Source organism: Alnus glutinosa, chromosome 2 (genome assembly GCF_958979055.1).
Source record: "Alnus glutinosa chromosome 2, dhAlnGlut1.1, whole genome shotgun sequence".
Classification (NCBI taxonomy): Eukaryota; Viridiplantae; Streptophyta; class Magnoliopsida; order Fagales; family Betulaceae; genus Alnus; species Alnus glutinosa.
Genome location: NC_084887.1, coordinates 8,160,576 through 8,179,404, shown reverse-complemented (window position 1 = coordinate 8,179,404; position 18,829 = coordinate 8,160,576). Strand labels below are relative to the sequence as shown.

The window sequence follows — 18,829 nt, the reverse complement described above, 5'->3', positions numbered from 1 at the left end:
GGCAACGGGGATATATGAAAAACGGGGCGTTTAGGATGACAGAGGAGAAAGAGGAGGCGAGTGTGTAGAATAGACGAATGTGGAGAGTTTTTGTAACTGTAGACAACGCCTGGAGACTGTTGAGTCAATGTCGCCATGAGATCACTAATCCAAATCGGGCTTCCGTACCTTCAACTTTTCCAAAAAATGCGCATCAGGAGGCTTTGTCTTCATGTGCATCATCGCATCACACTTTACATGTGCGTCTTTAGTCGTTAAGGAGCTTTTTTTTTTTTTTTTTTAAGGGAAAAGAGGAAATCTCATTAATCACTTCCAAAGAGTAACAAAATTACAATCAAACTAAGACAAAGCTCAGATACCATCAAACTGAGACAAAGCTTAGAACATTACAGGGACTCACATTATAGGTACCCCGTTACAGTTACCCTAGAAAAACAAATCATATCAACAATTGCTACAAATAAGCCTAGCCAACAGAAAGATGCATCCGGTAACATAGAAACTACTACTTGTGCTATGGAGTCGGTCATACAATCTGTGCACAAAGCAATGACTAGGATAGATTGACACAGAGCAAAATGTTAAGTACAATCTGAAAAAATAAGAAAACACCCAAAAAGAAGCATCCGTCGGAGGAGCTGCCATCGGCGACGGCGTGTGTCGCACACGCACCACCGTCGAGCCTCACCCTCCCATCTCCCATAACACCCCAGCACATCGGAAGCCACCAATCACGGCAAAAAGGACAGAGCGTAGCTCTCACGTGAGTCACGCGAGGCCGAGGAGAGAAAACACCCTGGCACGTGAGAACCACGCGCTGGGCTCCGGCGATCATTTCGGCTATTACGACGCGGCGGCTAGACCAGATGGAGGCGGCGAGCAAGGCTGGAGGGCGCGTGTCGACCTGGGGACGGCAGAACTTTGTAGATCTGGAAATGAAAGGGAGACAAACTAAAGCACACCAAACCCTTGCCGCCGACAACACGAGCGGCGAATGCATCCCCCTAGGAGCTTCTTTGAAATGATTTCTTGTCATCCAACAAATAAGAACCGAAAAAAAACACTGCACAAACCTCCCAAGTCCTAGCGGACTAGGAGGACCAAAACAACCACCGCCGGATCTGAGACTGGGGGGACGAAAAACCACCGCCGGAACTAGTTCGGGGGGAACAAAACTCCCCAGTCATAGAGACTGGGAACCTCTAACCTCCATTGAGAAAACCTAAGGAGGACCAAAAAGATCTCTTTGTCCAAGAAGACCAAGGGTACACAAACCATGCCAGGGGGGAGAGAGGTTCTCCCCCCGGCAACACTGAATACGAAGGAGGAGGGGCTTTCTGTGGGAAGGGGAGAGAGGGGCGTATGATTGGACATATTGAAAAGAATCTGTTGAAAACCCAAGCTAACCAAAATAAAAAGATAAATTGAAAAAATAGATACCCCGACCTTTTATTGCGCAAATTGGCATTAACCTATAACAATGGAGCATCAAATGCCTTTATCTTGTGCTATAAATTAAATGCAAATGATTTCTTACTTCTATTATATGCATGTATATAATACACTCTATCGACAACTTAAGAAGTTGAAACTCAAGCTTCACAACTAATTTATATATTTAGTGCTTCAAAGCAAACTAGTAAAAGGAAAAAAAATACAATTTAACTCTCTAAACTATCATAATTTTTTTAGATGGCCTTTCTAAACAATTAAGGCTTGTACTTTGGAATTCCAAACTACCAAAACATTTAAAAAAATGCTCATTTTAATGAAATAGCTCCATAATACCTTTGTCGTGTGTCATTTTTAAATTAAAAACAATAAAACAAATTTTTAAAGAAAAAATCTAAATTTTTTTTAAAAAAAATTAAACAAATTATTATTATTTTTTGATTTTTTTTTTTTGAATTTTTCTTATTATTTTAATATTTTATTATTTTTTAATTGAAAAATGACACGTGGCAGAATATTATGAGAATATTTCACCAAAATTAGCATTTTTCAAAGGTTTTGGAAGTTTTGGGAGCCATAGTACAAGCTTTGATAGTTTTGAGGGCTATCCAGAGAAAATGTGGTAGTTTGGAAGGTTAAATTATATTTTTTTCCATAATAAAATAAAAAAAAAATAAGAAAGAACAAAATAAATAAATAAATAAAAAGTTAGTTTATTGGGAAATGACAAACGCGATGAACTTATACAACAATTCATTATTGTTTTGATTGAATATGACCTTAGTTAATTACTTTGGATAATTAGATGATTAGTGGGAGAGAACTATTTCTCAAATTATATTAAAAAAAAAAAAATTGAGCTTGACATATATTGAAAAAAAAAATGAGTCAGGAACAAAACAATGTACGGTCAGTTTTTCAAATTGAGTCACCGATCTGGCGTCTAGAAAAGTATAGGAAACATGATGAAAAATTTCCAATATCAATTTTGTTCCTTGTTTTAATCAAAAGAATAAGGGTTTATTTGACAAAGTACTGTACAAAAGATGATAGTGTATTATTAATTTTAAAATTAGTAAAAAGTAATAGATGTGATATAAAATAAAAAAAATTTATATAAATGTGGAGAGTTTTTATAACTGTAGTCAACGCCTGGAGACTGTTGAGTCAATATTCTGTCTGTCCATCCTTATTCGTTAGCTTGAGAGATTCCTTCAAGGTAGGATTCTACAGGGAGTGAGAGTTTTGGTTAACAATTACAAGAACTGTCATAAATTACAAGTGTCCTAAACATGTTCATCCTCCATGGACTATGGTCTTAAAAGACTCACAAGCGCCCATGCCACAGAGAAGTAGCTTCCTGCAAGAACCTGGTACAAAAACCACAAGATTGAGATGAGAAAACTTATGGATAAATCATAAAAGGAACAAAGTCGACAATCAGAAACACTTAGATTGGTAAACCCAGTCAACAAATTTTGTGTAAGAAAAAAGCAGGCCACTTGCACAATGTACAAATCACCATCCGAAAGGAAAATGATCGATCAACTCAAGATAGCATAATCAAAACCTAACGCCAAAATCTCTCTAAATTTCGGACACTAGAATCAAAACCCAACAAAAGTAAAAACACCCGGTCCCAAAACAAATCTGATTTTTTTTTTTTTTTTAAATCAAACCGAATCACAACCCAGCAACAACATACCCACAAAATATTCTCCCCCCTCTTTCGGCCATTGATCTAAACAAAATCCAACAATTTTTTTTTCTTCATTTCTGGTCTCCATAAAAATCAAAACCCATTATCAACACATCAAAACTCCAAGTCTAACTAATTAGAATGTTGACCGGGGGACAAAATAATGGAACTCACGGTGGGGGGAGCTCAACAGCGGAGCCCAGCGATGGAGGACCGATGCTCGCGAGTTCACCTGCAGCGGCGGAAATGGGCCGCAAGTCCAGCCACTCCACCCTCTCTGTGCAACCCCCCCCCCCCCCCCCCCCCCCCACTCTCTCTGACCTTTTACATCTCACATGCAGGGACAAAGCCAGAAGTTCTTATGGGCAGGGGCCAATGGCCGAATTTTTTTTTTTTGGTAGGGGCCAAGTAAACTAAATTTTTATTTTTACCTTATATTTTTTTATTTTTTAGATTATTTTTTTTCCCACCTTTAAATATTTTTTTTAAGGAAATTTGGGGGGGGGGGGGGGGGGGGGGGGGGGCAATGGCCCCTGCTAGCCCCCCCTCCCTCCGTCCCTGCTCACAGGCCCTCGAATCTATTTTTTCTTTTCTTTTTCTTTTTCTTAACTCCCAGTAGGGGGAGCACAACAACGAATCTAGATGACGGAGGACCGACGTTCGTGATTCCACTTGCAGCGGCAGAAAGGGGTTGCAAGTCTAGCCACAAGAACTCGCTGCCAGAGAAGAAGGACAGACGAGAGAGAAGAGAGAGGACGGACGGTGGAGACAGCGCTGGTGAAGGGTGACCACCGGCCAGAGGAGAAGAGAGAGAGAGTGAGAAACGCGTTGGGAGGGAAAGAATGACGGACGGCCGGCCGGGGGATGTGACGACCCGTTTTTTTTTTTTTTTTTTTTTTTTTTTTTTTTTTATATACAAACATAAAACAAGTCATCACAGTGGCACAACTATTTGTCGCTCAGCCAACATATGACACATGCCCCATAACTTGTGCCTGATAATCAGAGTTATATCTAACAGCGAAAAACATAATAATACCATCATAATTTCAGCGGAAAAGTACAATTAAAACATAACTTGTCGATCTAACAAAAGAGCCATACACATGTCTATTTGTTTAAGGCTTAACATCATTACATCATATAACAAAAGAATGGCTTATACAAAAGAATACGTGACACCCACGTCACAAGCCATATACAAAATATATCAAAAGAGAGGACACCGTAGTCCAACCCATTACAACTGTCACGGTGTGCCTCAGTCGTAATATCTCATATATAACGCTATTGGATCGTCATCTAACTCTGGAGTACCTGCAGCCAAAGTAGCATCATCTATACGGTTGTGGGGGTTTGCCACATCCGTATAGGTGGAATTATAAGCCCACCATCTTAGCATAAATAAATACACTAAGACCTCATAGGTATGCTATTCACTGAGTTTTTGCAAAGAACCAACTTTTCCTTTTTAGTAATGCATACACTATAACAGCCACCAATTTTATAACTTTTGTTTGAAAACCCCCATAGCTGATATAGCACACACCGACTAATAGAAAACATTTAAAGCATACTACGCAGCCGAGCATATGCGTAGAAGTTCCATTGTTGGAAACATCTACATACATCCTCACCTACTATAATACTTTTGATTCATTAAGACATAGAAAATAATGGCATTTAAATCATGCAACCATTCGATAGAAATATACATAAGTTCTTTTCCATTGAGACTCTTATGCATACTAATACGTCTAGCAAAACTACTCGTAGTATAAAAACATCACACTCATGAAAAACAATGTTATACATGCTTATGTAAGTTTCTGTTGTATTCCTATAGGGCGTTGGTCCCCCAATACAAGTTCATGCGTGTGTTCCTAAGGGGCGTAAGTCTCCCAACACTAGTTCATGTGTACGTTCATATGGGGCGTAGATCCCCTTTAGGCGTAGGTCCCCCCATAGCTCATGCGTAAGGGGGACATACGCCCCAGGGGGATCTACGCCCCATAGTTCATGCGTATGGGGCGTAGATCCCCCTGGGGCGTATGTCCCCCTTCTAGTTCATGCCTATGGGGCGTAGATCCCCCTAATAGTTTGTTTATGCGTTCATGTTTCATGCTCAATGCTCATGCTTAAATACTATACATTTAATTTCATAATCATGTCTTTAACGCATGCTTTCTTTGTAAAACATAAACAGTCCAACATGTCATTTCTTAGACAATTTTCATAATTTAAATCTCCAACTTATACTCGCTCTAAAATCACATATCATATTCATATTTCAAAACATTATCATAATTTCAATATACTCAAAAGTACTCAAAGCATCCAAAACAGATCATAATCAACATACAGTTGGTTCAGGTTTGTAAAACAATATACATTTTGCAATTCATCATATATGAAAATAATACTTCTCAGTGAGTATAATACTCACCTTGGATTGCTCGTACTTCTAATTCCAACAATCCTAAGTTTGACCCTCAAGGTGCCGCTATATTCACAACACAATGTACCATTTAGCTTTTTAACCAACAACTATAACAATTAGCACTTTGAATCACTCAAAGGCTACGACATGAATTTCTTACTAATTAATTAAACCTATACATGAAAATATTCCTAAATTTGCAATTAAAATTTTTCAATTTATACAAATTATTATTTTTAGGACCTAATCCCATAAATGCCTATTTTTCATGAAACCCAAACATGATTTTAAATTATTTAACACTTCAAAACCCCCTAATTAATTTTACCCATCATATTAGGATTTCCCAAACTTAACCCATAATTATAAAACACTACCTTAATCACCATGTCATTAACCCATAGCATTTATTAAGGGTTAATCCTCCCTAAAATACAACTAAAATCAAATAACTAAAAGTTAGGGTTTAGGGAAAACTCACCACAAAATCACCAAATCAAAGCCCAAGGTTTGGATAGCTTCAAGCAATTTTCAACAAGCTCAAACATCTAAAGAACATAGAGGATTAAACTAATTTATAGGATTTTACCCAAAAATCACAAAACTATGAGTTTAATGTTTTACCTCAAAGTGAACGGTAGCAACGTAGATCCAGGTGCAAGGATCACGTTACCGAAGACGGATTGAAGATCGGACCGTTGGATCTTTGTGGATCGTGGTTTTTCTACAAAGAAAACTCCCCTTTTCCTTTACCCCTTGTCTCATGGGTCTGATGGTCTGATGAAAAAGGAGACACTGCCTCCTTTTCCTTTTCCTTTTTCTTTTAAGTGTACCTCACGCTGTCTACTTTTTCTTTCTTGTTTTATTATTATTATTATTATTTTCTTCTTTTCTTTTAGAAGGGCCCTTCTTGTTTAGTGGTGGGGCGCAGGTCTTTCGCCCTGTGCCTCACCACTTCATTATATATATATAATTTAATTAATTAATTATTTTTATTTTATTTTCTCTTTTATATATATATTATATTCAATTACTTATTTTCCTTTATATTTTCTTTTGTTTTATTTTCTATTTCCTTATTTAAATTCTATAATTCTTTTTTTTTTTTTGGACCTAAAAATATTTTCTTGCATTTTAAAGACGCTAAATTAACTTAAATTAATTATTTACCCAAATTTCGTGTTATAGTTATTACAAAATGTCCTGGACATTACATCCCTCCCTCATAAAAATTTCGTCCTCGAAATTTGGACATTTATCCGCTTAATGAACATGCAAATATGCATTTTTCATTATGGATTAACACGTAATCGGTATGAATCAAAAGGTCATACTTGGATTCACTCGAACAAGTGGGGATATCTATCCCTCATTTGCTGCTCAAGTTCCCATGAGGCTTCCTCAATGCCATGATTTCGCCATAGAACTTTCACAAGAGGGATGGACTTGGTTCTCAACTAATGCTTTTTATGATCCAGAATTTGCACAGGCAACTCTTCATATGTCAAGTTCGGCTGAATATCAAGGGGTTCGTGACTAATCACCTCTGATGGATTATGAACACACTTCCGCAGCCGAGAGACATGAAAAACATCGTGAACGCTTGCCAAATTAGGAGGCATTTCGATCTTGTATGCTAGTGGGCTCACTCTTTTTAGCACTTGGAATGGTCCAACATACCTTGGAATGAGCTTACCTTTGTTGCCAAAACGATACACATTTCGCATTGGTGACACCTTGAGATATACAAGGTCCCCAACTGCGAACTCGAGCTCACGGGGATGCTTATCCGCATAGCTTTTCTGTCGACTTTGAGCGGTGAGCATACGCTTTCGAATGAGTGCAATCTTTTCCTTCGTTTCTTGCACCAACTCAGGCCCCAATAGTTGGCTCTCGCCGACTTCATCCTAATACAATGGTGATCGACACTTGCGCCCATACAATGCCTCGTATAGTGCCATGTCAATAGTCACCTGAAAACTGTTATTATAAGCAAATTCAACTAATGGCAAATAACGTATCCAACTCCATTTAAAATCCAACACACACAACCTAAGCATATCCTTGAGAGTTTGAATGGTTCTCTCGGATTGGCCGTCGGTTTGCGGATGGTAAGTTGTGCTAAAATTCAGCTTAGTCCCCGTAGCACTCTGCAATTTCTCCCAAAATCTTGAAGTGAACCGTGGATCACGATCCGATACAATGGAGATAGGCACCCCATACAGCCTAACAATCTCCTGCACATATAACTCTGCTAGCTTGTCCATTGAGTCTGTAACTTTGATGGGGAGAAAATGGGCACACTTCGTCAATCTGTCAACAATGACCCATATAGTATCTTGTCCGCTTGGTGCTTTTGGAAGACCAACAACAAAATCCATAGCAATTTGGTCCCATTTCCACGTAGGCACCTCAAGTGGCTTAAGTAACCCTGCAGGTCTCTGATATTCTGCTTTCACAAGCTGACAGGAATGACACTGTGCAACATACTCCGCAATATCCCTTTTCATGCCACACCACCAAAACTTCTTTTTTCAGATCCTGGTACATCTTGTTATTGCCTGGGTGTACAGTATATCGTGTCTGATGAGCTTCATCAAGGATGTCTTTTCTCAACTCAGCATTATTAGGGATAACTGTCCTCCCACTGCTTGTCTTCAACATTCCCTCACCTATGAGATAGAACCCCGTTGCTTCATCACGACGAGTCCTATCAATGAGATCCTGCAGCTCAAGGTCATCTTCTTGCGCGAGTTTGATTCTGTCCAAACTATTTGGTTGCACTACAAGTGTTGCCATAATAGGTGGACCACCTGTCATTACCGTATCAATTTGCACCATGGCGAACTGCTGTGACAGTTGGTCCATAGGCTCCTCAGAATTAGTCTCATCATCACGAGACTTTCTGCTCAACGCGTCTGCAACTACATTGGCTTTAGCAGGATGATAGAACATCTTGCTGTCGTAGTCTTTCAACACTTCAAGCCATTTGCGCTGCCTCATGTTTAAGTCTCTTTGAGTGAAAATGTACTTGAGACTCTGGTGATCAGTGTGAATTTCGTACTCTTCACCATAGAGGTAGTGCCTCCATATTTTCAGTGCATAAACAACTGCTGCTAACTCCAAGTCATGAGTAGGGTAGTTCTTCTCATGTTCTTTTAGCTGTCTTGAGGCATATGCTACCACTCGGCCCTGTTGCATAAACAAGGATCCCAATCCCTTCCTACACGTATCTGTATACACGACATACCCAACAGACTCCATAGGCAGTGTAAGCATATGTGCTGTAACTAGTCTGCGCTTCAGCTCTTGGAAGCTTGCTTCGCATTTATCACTCCAAACAAATGAAGCATTCTTCTTTGTGAGGGCAGTGAGTGGCCCTGACAATGAAGAGAGCCCTTCAATAAATCTCTTATAATAACTTGCTAAGCCCAAGAAGCTACAGATCTCCCGCACGTTCGTAGGCCGTTCCCACTCAACCACAGCTTGCACTTTTGCTGGATCCACTGCAAGTCCATTCTTGCTCACAACATGACCCAAGAATGACACTTCTTCAAGCCAAAAGTCGCACTTCTTTAATTTAGTAAACAACTTCTTTTCTCCTAGCTTCTCCATCACTGTCTTCAAGTGTACTTCGTGTTCGACATGATTAGTTGAGTAGACTAATATGTCATCAATGAAAACTACCACAAAAGAATCCAAGTACTCATGGAATACTCGATTCATCAAGTCCATAAACACTGACGGTGCATTTGTTAATCCGAATGGCATCACCAAGAACTCGTAATGGCCATACCGTGTTCGGATTGCTGTCTTTGGAATGTCTTCTTCTCGTACCCTGAGCTGATGGTACCCCGAAAGTAGATCTATCTTCGAAAATACCGAAGCTCCCTTGAGTTAATCGAACAAGTCGTCAATCCTTGGTAAGGGATATTTGTTTTTAACTGTCACCCTGTTCAACTCACGGTAATCTATGCACATCCGCATAGACCCATCCTTCTTCTGTACAAACAAAATTAGCGCTCCCAGGGGCGGAGGGAGGGGGGGTCGAGGGGGGGGCAAATGCCCCCCTCACTTCTTATAAATTTTTTTTGCAGGGGGTATATTTTTTTCTATACCCCTGAAATGCCCCCCCACAGGCCACAGCAAGGGGGGCAAGCTTGCCCATGGCTTACCTTTGTTGTGAGTTTTTTTTTTTTTTTCTTCACCTTTTTCATTTCTATTTACAGTTTACTTACTTTGTAAGAAGACTGAAAAAACAAGTAGGTTAGTTGTTCAGAAGGATGAAGGTAGAAGACGACACTTTTTTTATTTTTTTTTTTCTTAATCCCAAAGTTCAAAACGCACCGTTCTAATAGAGTCTGTGGAAGTAGATGCAATCATGATTCATACTGGCAGTGGCAGCAGCTATCAAGTAGACCGACTGACCGAGTGTGGAGTTGGTGGCTTGGAGCCTGCCGCTGGTGTGATTGTGTGAAGACTGAAGAGTCTTCTGTATTCACATTAAATGCAAGGCAAATAAACAAGTGAAGGGAAACTGTAAAAGACTAAAAGTTGTCCAACATTTAATGCAAAAGGCCAAAAAAAAAAAGTTAAAAAACAAACCAAATCGTGCAAAAATTTAATGAAAACCAAATATATTTAATGTAAATAAATCATCATGTGTACAAAACATATAAATTAATGTAGAAAAAACAAATGAATTGAATTCTTTTTGTTTGGAAAAAAAAAAAATATCAATTAGTCATTATTAGTGTAGCGGCTGTAGCCTGTGGGAATTGCGAATTGGGACGACGTGCGTGTCTCAGTAAACTCAGTCTAACAGTGCGACTTACTTGACAGCTAGAGGCAATTGAGTGTTGCATAAACTGCCGTAAGTGTCAAATCTCATTCAAAAATTTTAAAAATTTGAAGCTTTTAGACGGATGTTTGGTTAAACTTAAGTACTTAACACAAGAACAAAATTCAAGCAAGTTATCGACTGAGAGTCTGATATCAAAGAGAGGAAGAGGAGGTCCAGGAGGAGAAGGATCCGGCTTGTAAGTTACTCAGGCTTTAATTGTTAAAAGTTCATCTATTCAAATAAACCTTCAAAGTTCAACCTACCTATCATTCTATCAGGTATGTAAATATGTATTTAACTTTTATCTTGATTAAGATTTAAGCTTTTTATATCTTTTGAATTTATTGTTTTTTTATATTTAGATTGCTTTTTTTTTTTTTTTTTTTTTTTATAATTGTTTTTATATTTAATTGTTTAAAAATATATATATAGACTTATAGTTTTGGTTTCATTTATTAATTGTATAAAATATATAATTGTAGTTGTGTGAGATTATGGAGATCAATGATTCAATTGAGCTACAATCAAATTCTAAACGAGCTCGTATTGAGGTAGATTTAGCAAATCTGCCAATCGATCCAAGCTTAAGGAAAAAAATTTCTGATTACCATCCTAGTGATAAAGACAAAATTCGAAGAGCATATCTACAAAAAAAACCTTGTCAACCAGTTGAGCATAATTTTCCACAAACACAATTTGGAAAAACATGGCGTCGTTTTAATCCAGCATGGTTCGAAGAATATTCTGACTGGTTGGAATACAGCATTTTAAAAGATGCTGCGTATTGCTTGTTTTGTTATCTCTTCAGACCGGACACTAGAAATCAAGCAGGAGGAGACTCATTTGTTATTGAAGGGTTTAAAAATTGGGGAAAGAGAGAAAAGTTACAGAGTCATGTGGGGACTCATAATAGTGCACATAATCAAGCTCGACGAAGATGTGAAGCTTTGTTAAATCAGAAACAAAGCATCATAACATTTTTTGACAAGCAATCAGATCAACAGAAAAGGGACTATAGAACTCGTTTGAATGCATCAGTTGATTGTATTCGCTTTTTACAGCAACAAGGATTAGCATTTCGTGGCCATGATGAATCTAAAACCTCAAGTAATCAGGGAAATTTTCGTGAATTGTTGCATTTTCTAGCGAAACATAATGAAGAAATTGACAAGGTAGTATTGGAAAATGCTCCTGAAAATCATCAAATGACTGCACCGGACATTCAAAAAGAAATAGCAAATGCTGCAGCAAGTGAAACTCTAGATGCTATTCTTAAAGATCTTGGAGACTCGTCATTTGCTATCCTAGTTGATAAAGCTCGTGATATATCTGTTAAAGAACAATTGGCAATTATTTTGCGATATGTAGATAAGAAGGGCCATGTGATTGAACGTTTTTTAGGCATTACACATGTTAGCAATATCACGGCTGCAGCATTGAAGATGGCAATTGAGTCAGTACTTATCAAGCATCATTTAAGTATTAGCAGATTGAGAGGACACGGATACGATGGAGCTAGCAATATGCGAGGTGAGTTGAATGGACTTAAAACACTTATTTTGAATGAAAACTCATCTGCCTATTATGTTCATTGCTTTGCACATCAGCTTCAATTGACTTTAGTTGCTGTTGCTAAAAATCACATCCAAATTGCAACTTTTTTTAGCTTGGTTAATAGTGTTTTTAATGTTGTTGGAGCATCATGCAAGCGTCGTGACACACTTCGTGAAAAAAGAATTGCTGAAGTTGTTGAAGCACTACAAAATAATGAAATTTCTACTGGTCGTGGCTTGAATCAAGAAATGAATCTAAAGAGACCTGGAGATACACGTTGGAGTTCTCATTATGGTGCAATTATTAATCTTATTATCATGTTTTCTTCTATCATCGAGGCGGTTGAAGATATTGTGGAAGATGGTTTATATTCTGAACAGAGAGCAGAAGCAAATATATTGATTCAGTCGCTACAGACTTTTGAATTTGCTTTCAATTTACATTTAATGAAAAGTGTTTTGGGGATTACAAATGAGTTATCTCAAGCATTACAACGAAAAGATCAAAATATTCTAAATGCAATGAAGTTGGTTGAAGTTTCAAAGCAGCGTTTACAGGCTATGAGAGAAGAAGGGTGGAACTCTTTATTTGAAGAAATTTCTCTGTTTTGTGCCAAAAAAAATATTGTTGTGCCAATATGGATGATATGTACCAATTTCGATCACGGAGAAAAGCTCAAAGCATGACAAATTTGCATCATTATCGTGTGGAGCTTTATTATACTGTTATAGACATGCAACTCCAAGAACTTAACAGTCGCTTTACTGAGGCGAATTCTGAATTATTACTTTGTGTTGCGTGCTTGAGTCCGGATGACTTGTTTGTTGCCTTTAACAAGGATAATATACTTCATCTTGCTCAGTTTTATCCGAATGATTTTTCAGCAATTCAACTTATGACTTTGGACAACCAATTTGAAACATATATCATTGACATGCGTTCTAGTGAAGAATTTGCCACACTTAAAGGGATTGGACAACTTGCTGAGAAGATGGTGGAGATGAAAAAAGATATCACCTATCCATTGGTTTATTCATTGGTGACATTGTCATTGATTCTACCAGTTGCGACAGCAATTGTTGAAAGAGCATTTTCAGCAATGAATATTGTTAAAAATCGTTTACGTAACAGAATGGGAGATCAGTGGATGAATGATTGTTTGGTCACGTACATTGAGAATGATATATTCAAGACTATCAACAATGAAAAAATCATGCAGCGATTTCAAGGAATGAAGACTTGTCGAGGACAACTCAATTAAATTGTAAGTTATATTTATATGTTTTAAAATTAGTTTAATTTTGATCAATTATTTATTTATTGCGTTAGTTAAAATTTTTAATTAATTTTTGTTCAACTTTGGTTTTTTTTATTCATTAAAATTTTTTTTTTGACCCCCTTCACTCAAAATCCTGGCTCCGCCACTGGGCGCTCCCCACGGTGATACACTAGGTCGAATGAAACCCCGATCAAGCAACTCTTGAAGCTGTTCTTTCAATTCTCTCGAGAGCCATACGATAGGGTGCCTTGTGGATAGGCTGAGTTCCCGGTATTAGGTCGATAGAGAACTCAACTTCTCGTTCAGGAGGTAGTCTTGTGATTTCAGAAAAAACATCCGGATAGTTGCATACCACCGGAATGTCTTCCAATTTCACCATGACTTCAGGCTTGGCTTGAACATAAGCCAAATAAGCTTGTGCACCCTTTCTGGCACTCTTGATTGCTTGGACGACAGAGAGAAGTGGCGGAGTCGCTTGCACTCTAGACCCTTGGAACTTAAACTCTTCCATACCATGGGGTTGGAATGTGACTTCCTTCCTATGGCAATCAATGTTAGCTTTGTACTTCGATAGCCAATCCATGCCAAGAATGACATCGAAGCCTAACATACTAAATACTGCTAGCTTCGCTGGCAAGGTTCTCCCTTTAATTACAATAGGACAATTGTCCACACATTTTTTACAAGTAATAGTGTCGCCAACAGGAGTGGCCACACATATATTCTGTTCTAATGGCTCAGTACTCAATCTACACAACTTCACAAATGATAAGGAGATAAACGAGTGCGTAGCACCCGAATCAAATAACACACAAGCAACACTACCAAACAAAGGGATTGTACCTGTGACTACGTCGGTAGTATTCTCCTCAGCAAGGACATTGTTTGGTGTGAGTGCAAACACTCTTGCTTAAGTTGTCGGCCTTGGCTGATTGACACTTGTCTGCGACCCTTGTCCTCTTCCCATACTTGCTTGTGGACATTCCCTTATAAAGTGGCCGGTCTTGCCACACTTGAAGCATACACCCGTTCCCATTTTGCACTCCCCAGTATGCAGTCTCCCACACTTGTTGCATCGTGGGAAATTGCTACTACCTTGACTAACTGAAGTGCCCCTACTCCCAATAGACCTAGCACTGTTACTTGTAGCATGTCTCTTGGATGGTGGCGAAGAGAGTGTCCCCGTAGACGTTGACCGCTTCCTATTCACAAAATCGGCGACTGCATTTTTAATTCCCTTCTCGGCCATGGTGGCAATGTGCACCATTTCGGCATAGTCGGTGACCTTGAAACAGATGACCCTATCAAGGATTCTTGGTGACAAGCCGTCACGAAACCTCTCAATCTTGGTCTCTTTATCGGGGATGAGGCGTGGAGCATACCTCGAAAGTTTAAGGAACTCCGCCGAATATTGTTCAACTATCATAGCCCATTGCTTCAGATCTTGAAATTCTCGCGCACATTGTTGTCGCTGTGCTTGAGGGAAAAAGCGATCATTAAACTCCTTGAAGCGTTCCCATGTAATAGGAACTCCGCGACCCAACTCCTCTGTGAGCAGAGTCTTTGTGGCCTTCCACCAGTGACGAGCTTCACCCTTAAGTGACAGCACTGCGTAATTAACCCTCTGATCTTCCGTGCAATTGAGGGTATCAGATAGGTCTTCAAAAGATGTGATCCATTCATCAGCTTCAAGTGGTCCTTCACTCCCATTAAACACAGAGGGATTGTGTTTAAAGAAAGCGATGGAGGAACAACCAATGGCATCAACATTCTCTACTTGCCTCGGTATGGCGGCAATCAAGGCTGCCACGAATTGCCCCAAATCCGGCATGGGTGGAGGAGGAGGCGGAGGAATATGTGGAGGTGGTGGTGGAGGAGGAGGTGGAGGTGCTTCATCGCCACCGCCACTTCCATGTACCGATCATTCATCTCTATAGCGATGTGGAGGCTTACGTTGCCTAGGCGGCATATTCTTGTCTGCACAATGAAATGCCACATAAACAACATCGTACAATGAATATTAAATACATCATAATGTCCATAAAATGCACACAAGAATCCTAAAATTTTCTTTTATCTTTATTAAAGCTTTTTGGATTCTAAGGCTCTTACATTACTCTTAGACTCTAACACAACCATAGGTTTCCGCTTATCCGCTTTTCTAACCAACCCTAGAGCTAACCGCTCTGATACCATTAGCTGTGACGACCCATTTTTTTTTTTTCATTATTTATATACAAACATAAAAACAAGTCGTCACAGTGGCACGACTATTTGTCGCTCAGCCAACATATGGCATATGTCCCATAACTTGTGCCTGATAATCAAAGTTATATCTAATAGCGGAAACATAACAATGCCAACATAATTTTAGCGAAAAAGTACAACTAAAGCGTAACCTGTTGATCTAACAAAAGAGCCATACACATGTCTATTTGTTTAAGGCTTAACATCATTACATCATATAACAAAAGAATGGCTTATACAAAAGAATACGTGACACCCATGTCACAAGCCATATACAAAATATATCAAAAGAGAGGACACCGTAGTCCAACCCATTACAACTGTCACGGTGTGCCTCAGTCGTAATATCTCATATATAACGCTACTGGGTCGTCATCTAACTCTGGAGTACCTGCAGCCAAAGTAGCATCATCTATACGGTTGTGGGGGTTTGCCACATCCGTATAGGTGGAATTATGAGCCCACCATCTTAGCATAAATAAATTCACTAAGACCTCATAGGTATGCTATTCACTGAGTTTTCGCAAAGAACCAACTTTTCTTTTTTAGTCATGCATACACTATAACAACCACCAATTTTATAACTTTTGTTTGAAAACCCCCATAGCTGATATAGCACACACTGACTAATAGAAAACATTTAAAGCATACTACGCAGCTGAGCATATGCGTAGAAGTTCCATTGTTGGAAACATCTACATACATCCTCACCTACTATAATACTTTTGATTCATTGAGACATAGAAAATAATGGCATTTAAATCATGCAACCATCCGATAGAAATATACATAAGTTCTTTCCATTGAGACTCTTATGCATACTAATACGTCTAGCAAAACTACTCGTAGTATAAAAACATCACACTCATGAAAAACAATGCTATACATGCTTATGTAAGTTTCTGTTGTATTCCTATAGGGCGTTGGTCCCCTAATACAAGTTCATGTGTGTGTTCCTAAGGGGCGTAAATCTCCCAACACTAGTTCATGTGTACGTTCATATGGGGTGTAGGTCCCCCTATAGTTCATGCGTGTGTTCGTATGGCGCGTATGTCCCCCCACTAGTTCATGCGTATGGGGCGTAGATCCCTCTGGCGTATGTCCCCCACTAGTTCATGCGTTTGGGGTGTAGATCCCCCCGGGGCGTATGCCCCCCTTCTAGTTCATGCCTATGGGGCGTAGATCTCCCTAATAGTTTGTTTATGCGTTCATGTTTTATGCTCAATGCTCATGCTTAAATACTATACATTTAATTTCATAATCATGTCTTTAACACATGCTTTCTTTATAAAACATAAACAGTCCAACATGTCATTTATTTGACAATTTTCATAATTTAAATCTCCAACTTATACTCACTCTAAAATCACATATCATATTCATATTTCAAAACATCATCATAATTTCAATATACTCAAAAGTACTCAAAGCATCCAAAACAGATCATAATCAACATACAGTTGGTTCAGGTTTGTAAAACAATATACATTTTGCGATTCATCATATATGAAAATAATACTTCTCAGTGAGTAGAATACTCACCTTGGATTGCTCGTACTCCTGATTCCAACAATCCTAGGTTTGACCCGCAAGGTGCCGCTATATTCACAACACAATGCACTATTTAGCTTTTTAACCAACAACTATAACAATTAGCACTTTGAATCACTCAAAGGCTACGACATGAATTTCTTACTAATTAACTAAACCTATACATGAAAATATTCCTAAATTTGCAATTAAAATTTTTCAATTTATACAAATTATTATTTTTAGGACCTAATCCCATAAATGCTTATTTTTCATGAAACCCAAACATGATTTTAAATTATTTAACACTTCAAAATCCCCTAATTAATTTTACCCATCAAATTAGGATTTCCCAAACTTAACCCATAATTATAAAACACTACCTTAATCACCATGTCATTAACCCATAGCATTTATTAAGGGTTAATCCCCCCTAAAATACAACTAAAATCAAATAACTAAAAGTTAGGGTTTGGGAAAAACTCACCACAAAATCACCAAACCAAAGCCCAAGGTTTGGATAGCTTCAAGCAATTTTCAACAAGCTCAAACACCTAGAGAACATAGAGGATTAAACTAATTTATAGGATTTTACCCAAAAATCACAAAACTATGAGTTTAATGTTTTACCTCGAAGTGAACGGTAGTAACGTAGATCCGAGTGCAAGGATTATGTTACCGAAGACGAATTGAAGATCGGACCGTTGGATCTTTGTGGATCGTGATTTTTCTACAAAGAAAACTCCCATTTTCCTTTACCCCTTGTCTCACGGGTCTGATGAAAAAGGAGACACTGCCTCCTTTTCCTTTTCCTTTTTCTTTTAAGTGCACCTCATGCTGTCTACTTTTTCTTTTTCTTTTTGTTTTATTATTATTTTATTCTTTTCTTTTAGAAGGGCCCTTCTTGTTTAGTGGTGGGGTGCAGGTCTTGCGCCCTGCGCCTCACCACTTCATTATATATATATAATTTAATTAATTAATTATTTTTATTTTATTTTCTCTTTTATATATATTATATTCAATTACTTATTTTCCTTTATATTTTCTTTTGTTTTATTTTCTATTTCCTTATTTAAATTCTATAATTCTTTTTTTTTTTTTGGACCTAAAAATATTTTCTTGCATTTTAAAGACGCTAAACTAACTTAAATTAATTATTTACCCAAATTTCGTGTTTTAGTTATTACAAAATGTCCTGGACATTATAGTGGAGACGTCGCTAGTGAATACGGCTGGAAAAGAGAGAGAGAGAGAGAGAGAGAGAGAGACAAACAGACAGACAGAGACAGAGAGGCGTTGGGAGGGGAAATGAAAAAAATAATTCCCTCCCAACTCGTTTTGAGTTTTGGATTAAAAAATCAAAAGAAATTATTAAATCCTAAAAATTGAAAAGAAATCCCTTACATTTAAAAATATAAAAAAAAAATGAAGACCACGTAAGCCTGGTGGGACGCTGGTGGGATGCTGGTGGGTACCCCCAGCATTTCCCGATTGAATATACATATTTTATTAAGAGAAATGCTACGTTACCCACCAGGATCCCACTGCAATTCCACCCATCCTACGTGGCATTGTTTTTTATTTTTTTGAATTTTAAGTCCTAAAAGGCTAAATCACGTTGGGAGGGGTAATTTTTTTCATTTTCCCTCCCAACGCGTCTCTCTCTCTCTCTCTTCTCCGGCCGGCTGTTCGTCCTTCACCGGCGCCGCCTCCGCCAGCCTGCATCTCTCGCGCCCATCCTTCTTCTCCGGTAGTGTGTTCGTGTTTCGTGTCTCCGGTGTTATT

At 38.4% G+C, this 18,829-nt stretch overlaps 1 long non-coding RNA gene across 1 annotated transcript; it reads right to left on the bottom strand.

Annotated features, from left to right (window-relative positions):
• Window positions 1-4,176: 4,176 nt before the first annotated feature.
• LOC133860178 (uncharacterized) lies at window positions 4,177-17,600 on the bottom strand. Its single transcript, XR_009898887.1, has 3 exons — window positions 17,532-17,600; window positions 17,057-17,113; window positions 4,177-4,489 (listed from the first exon to the last, which is right to left on the bottom strand). It is a non-coding gene; the product is annotated as an uncharacterized LOC133860178 (long non-coding RNA).
• Window positions 17,601-18,829: the final 1,229 nt, after the last annotated feature.